Below are 6,015 nucleotides of genomic sequence, written 5' to 3'. Positions count from 1 at the left end.
TTCAAATCCCATCCTCTGAATTAATAAATTTATCCTACCTCTATGTGTTCTACATAATCTACCCTTTTATCCCGAGACACATTTTAAATCTAGAGTTTCAATCCAAGGCAATCAGCATCACCTCTCCCCCATGCACACATCCCTCAGAATGATTTTAAATCTCTTATACCTTTTAATTGAATTAGTTGCTTTTTCTTCACAATGGTTTGATAAAATAAGTTCAATTCCTTACTTCACTCATTTTCATTCAGTTTTTATTTTTAAATTCAGTTTGCTTTAACAATATTTTAAGATTTCTTTTTGCAGATGTTATTTGCAATGTTAGTTATTTTCTTTGCAAAAATAACCAAAAAAGGTCACTATGCAATGAAAGGTTGATAAGTAAATATTCTGCCTGGCCCACAGGAAAAAAGAATCTCAGGATTGTATGTGAAATAAATCTGAACTCTGAGCATTTGAGGTCTATACATTTCTGACACCAAGTACAGTCACACTGCGTCACTGCAATGAATAGTGGGGTGGAAACATTTTTTAAAAATGTTGAAGACAGCATTTTCAGGCAGTATCTGATGAGAGAAACAGAATTAATGTTTGAAGGCAATGACTTTTTCTCGGAATTGGTAAATTTTAGAGAAGAATGATGTTTTTAACTGATAGGGAAAGCTGGAAGGGCAGAGAAATCTAAAAGAAATTCTGTGATAGGTTCCATACAAAGTGGGTGGTGGTACTGATCGTATGGACTGAAGGAAGATGGTAAAGACTGATAAGTAAGGTACACTTTGACAAATTGTAAATAGAAAGACAGAGAAAGCAGAAGAGAGAGTAAAATTAGCTGCAAGTCTGGAATGCTGAAATTGTTGTATTCCAGGGTGATTTCAAAGTTCAAGTTCAAAGTTCAGATTTATTGTCTGAGTACGTGCATGACATCACCCTGAGATTCATTTTCCTGTGGGCATGGCAGAATTTCTACTGGTCAGTCATACAAAAAAACTGTACTCAAAAAAAGATACAAAAGAGAGAAATTCAAAGAAAAAAATGTAAACAACCTGACTATGCAATGCAGAAAATAAGTATTCAGTAATAAATAATGTGCAAAGTAAGGATCCTTAAATTGAATTTGTATATGATGGTGGAGGGGTAGGAACTGTTCCTGAACCTGGTGGTTTTAATGTTGTCGCACCTACACCTCTTTCCTGATGGCAGCCGTGAGAACAGACCGTGTCCTGGGTGACGTGAATCATTGGTAATTTCTGCTGCTCTCCAACAGCGGCATTCCATGTAGATTTTCTCGATAGTCGGGAGAGTTTTACCTGTGATGCCCTGGACTGTGACCATCCACTACCTTTTCCAGGGCTTTCCACTCTGAGGGTAATGGTGCCCCCATACCAGGCCATGACACAGCCAGTCAGCATACTTTCCATTACACTCCATTAAAGGTTTGCTTGGATTCCCATGTCATACTCAGGAGTTTTTGCTCCTGGTCAATTAGAAGAGTAGAAGGAGGCCAGAAATTAAAAGTCATTGTGGGATTGAGATGGAGAATTGGCAGGCAGGACATCTTGACCCCAACCTTCTAGTTGTCCATGACCTTCATCCTCCACCTCAGTTCCTGTGGCCCTTCTGCCTTCGTAAATCACAGAAATGACCCTCTTTTGCAATAAAATATTACAACTCTGGAGACAAAAGAAAGGGCACAGCTCCACACCCCAAAATTATGACATACACAAGTTGGCAGGATGTATTGAGTTGTCTATGTAACTCAGCTTTACACATGATACAAATCCAATGTATTCCCCCACCCCCACCCCACAAACCTCCACTAATTTTGTTTCAGAAAAGCAAATTGCTTCCTTCCAGGGTTTCCAAAATTCTTTATCCTGTGGTTTCCCATGTGGAACACTGTTCTTTTATCACCATGAGTTGGTAATGCAGGTAGAGTCATTATCAGTGACAAGAAACCATAGGCCATGCGATGACAGGAAGGGAGCGTTGCAATGGATGGTTATTGTCAAGAGCGTATAGTTATAAGGTAAAAATCGACATATCCTGATGCAAGAATATGTCGATGAGAAATGCTATTTTTTTTACAAAATGAAAGGGGATGAAATAATTTACACATGGTAGGTTTGTACGGTATGTCTGCATCATGCACATATGCAACTGGATCCGTGACAAGCAGAAATGAGTTTCATCAATTCATATTGAAACCACAGATGGTGATTGAAGCAGTTTGATGCTTTATTCTTTGTACAATTGGCTCTTTGACAATAAATGAAAAAGTAAGTTAAGGAATCGATAAAAGGGGAATGCGAATGCATTGTCTCTTCTTAAAGTAAGTATTTTGAACATGGTAATAATGGTGCAGAACAGCTCATCATTTAATAAGCTATTTAAAGCTACTTTCCTGTCAATTATTATCTGAACAATAAAAGAGTAAATTAAAATTACATTGAGAAATAAGCCCTCAGCATCCACGCCCTACAGCAGGCAGGCACTACATGTGTCTGTTAGTTTTTAAGGCAGGCAGAAATCATGACCATCTGTAGGTCTTTGTTGTACATGCTGTGCCTCCTGCCTCTCTGTTGTTACAAGGCCTACTCACTTGCTTGAAGTGATCTATTTTCTTTCAACGAGGACCAGAATTTATATTTCAGCTGAACCAAAAATATTCTAGTGTACAGTACTGATCTTGTGGGATCAGAGATCATTTTCAAGTGCCGAAAAGAATTTTATTGTTTTGTTGAAAGTTAGATTTGTTCTCAGATTTGAATTAAATTACACACGAATGCTTGAAGCCTGATTTCCCCACCACCCCCCCCCCCCCATCTTTGTTTCATTCATTTCTTTGTAGAGCAATCCCAATCCTTTTCTCTTGGCATTAGAATTTTTGTAATTTTGAATGGGGATTCTCATTTGAAAATGCAATGTAGTTACTGTGAGATGACGACAGTCTATCTACTTCTAAGTGAGATGTCCTCGGCACTGATGAGAACTGGGATAGAGTTATCAGCTTGAAGTAGAATGTATTCAAATTGCAATATATAAATGAAACCCATTAGGACTGTGGCACTGTATAAGACTGTGTATCTTAATTAGTGACAGAAATTGATATTATCAGACCACTGCAGACTGCTAAAATACTCATTAGCACAACTAATTTATGTTGAACACACAGAAGTTGCCAATCTGATTTTTACTGTATGTTTCCAATTGCTATGTTTATTGAATAATGTGGCTCAGACAATTAGTCTCGTCCATAAATGGAGCCAAAGAGAAGCAATAATGTTTAACTAATCTGTTCAACATGTTTTCGCTCCTTGGTGCTCAAATTAGTGATAAAAGAAGAGTAGAAATAAATAGAAAATCCTGCATGATGAGTCCTACTGTGTTCCTTCTGAGTGTTAGGCATTTTTCTTTCATCCAATCAGGTCTGGGAGAGACAATCATGATTATATGTAAAGGAAATAGAATGACCTAAAAATGGGAGTTAATCCTTATTTGATTTTATGCCGCCTCCAATTCCTAAATGAAGCCCTGTGAAAAATTGTAGGTGGAAAAATGAACCACTAAATAGGGCAAGGAAATGTGATTTGCAGGATTTCCAATAACATCTGCCTGCCGGGGTCACATCTGCCATGCCTTTGGTGCCAGAAGTCATGAATGACATGGCATGTCATGCCTCACTCAAGAAGGCAGCCAATATCACCATCACACTGTGGCACATCTCTTCTTGCTGCTACTTTAAGTCAGTAGGTACAAAAGCCTGCAGTACGGCACCTCTAGGTTCAAGAACAGCTTTCTTATCTGTCAGTTCTTGAATTCCCTTCCACCTACTCACCTAATCTGGAACTGCTAAAAGATCTCTCTGCAATATTGTGATGGGACTTAATTTTTCTTGAACTATTTTATATTATTTTATATTTATTCTCTCTTTTTCTACCTTGACACATTGTGTGTATTTTATACGATTGTAGTTGATGTACCTTACTTACATACCTGTACGGCTGCAGCAAGAACATCAGTGCATCTATACATGGTACTTATGTGGATGACAATCAACCCTCATCAGAACCTTAAAATGAGATTGTACATGACAGCCAGAGCAGCTGTCATGCAAATGAAGGAAGGTGCAGTGAAAAGAGGATTAATACTTTAAATGTATGTGCAATCCCCTGTGAGGCATGTGCCCTGAATTTGTGGAACTTGTTGCCACAGATGGCTGTGGAGGCCAAGTTACTGAGATATTTAAGGAGGAGGTAGATACATTCTTGATCAAGAAGGGAATCAAGGGTTATGGGGAGAAGGCTGGAGAATGAAGTTGAAGCAGATTCTAAATCAACTATGATGGAATGATGGGGTGGACTCGATAGACTGAATGGTCTATGACGTGGTCTAATGGGCTTTTCTCAGCCTGCTACAAAAAGCTACACTAAATGCCCTGAGAAGCAGCAATGAATTAACTGAGATGCAGATGTAGCCATGGATGTCCTAGAAGGGTTTTCTTAATTTATCTCCTTTTGCTTGCATTCAGATGAGTTTGCAGTAAAAACGCAAAGCTGGAGAAACTCAGCACGTCAAACAGTATACTTCATATAGCAAAGATAAAGATACACATCTAACATTTTGGTTTGAGTCCTTCATTAAGATATGAGCAAAATGTACTTAGTTTTCCCAGCATTGGGTTTTTTCTTCCATCATGGTGTCTGCAGAGTTTCTTGTTTGTCGATTGTTTCAATCAGAGTTCAAAATGAAGGTTCTACATTTCACAGTGAGGCACATATGGGTATTGGTAAGGCAGAGATTAGCATCGCACATGTTGATGACATCATCATAGTGAGAATATTGCTGGGCACATGTGAACAATGCTTTAGAATCAGAAATGTCTGTTCCAATTGCTCAATGGATGGGACATCCACAAGAAATTAGAATGAGACATTTCTAAACGTGTATTACCAACAAATTGTGAAAACAATATTTGGGAGGTACTTTCACATTGACTTAAGTGACTAAATGCTGTGCATTTTGTTAGTGCTACATATTGTACCCATGTTGCACCAGTGAAGGAGCTACTTAGCAACCTATACCTAAGTCTTGCTGCAAACAGGTATGGATTGATGAATTTGGTGAGGAGTTATGAATGGAATTGCCCATTATGCAACCATCAGTGAACATGATAGATGTAAGGTCCCCTTGATGTTCATTGTATTTCCAAAGGTATTTGATTCCACCTTAGCCAAATACTGCATTGGTGTTTATGGCCATCACTCTTTTATTTGTTCTCTCTTTGAACCAAGCCTATGATGAGATCTGCAATTGGGTAATAAGAATCAAACCCCAAACTTTTCTGGGATGATTTCCTTTATTAAAAAGCACAAGGGGTTGTAGGTTGATTTGGGTGTAATTGGGCCGCATGGATTTAAATGGCTGGAATCGGCTTCTACTGTGTGATAAATAATTTTTAAAAATTTAATATTTATTAGCCACATGAAGAAGAAGATGATGTAAAAAACTCTCGGCAGTCTTTGGCCTGAATACTGTCTGCAGATTTTTTCACTGTGTTACAGCAAATATGTCAATGAGTGAAGAAGGTTGATGAGAATATTTCCAGGACTGGAAACCTGCAGCTTTGAGGAAAGATTAGATTAGCTAAGATTATGTTCTTAGGAACAAAAGAGACTAAATGGAGTTCGACCTGAGTTGCATTACATTTTGAGAGACATGGGCGGAGATGGAAGGAGGGTTTGAAAGCAGAACTTTTCTTTCTTTTTAAAATATTTTTATTGATTTTAATAAAGAACAGACAAAAAAAGGACACAATTAATATAATATGGACAGCTACATAAACTAAATAAGATATTCCATATATCATTAACATACTTAAATTATAAATCATATCCATAATTCATATTCTAAATAGCATATATCTTTTTTTAAGAAAAAAACACTAATAATATAAAAAAATAGGAAAGAAGAAAGTAGTCGAAGAGAAAAATTCAAACCCCTTCCCTAACCGCA

The sequence above is a fragment of the Narcine bancroftii genome, chromosome 9, assembly GCF_036971445.1.
Source record: "Narcine bancroftii isolate sNarBan1 chromosome 9, sNarBan1.hap1, whole genome shotgun sequence".
Taxonomy (NCBI): Eukaryota; Metazoa; Chordata; class Chondrichthyes; order Torpediniformes; family Narcinidae; genus Narcine; species Narcine bancroftii.
The sequence above is the reverse complement of the archived record's forward strand: the minus strand, read 5'-3'. Positions refer to the sequence as shown.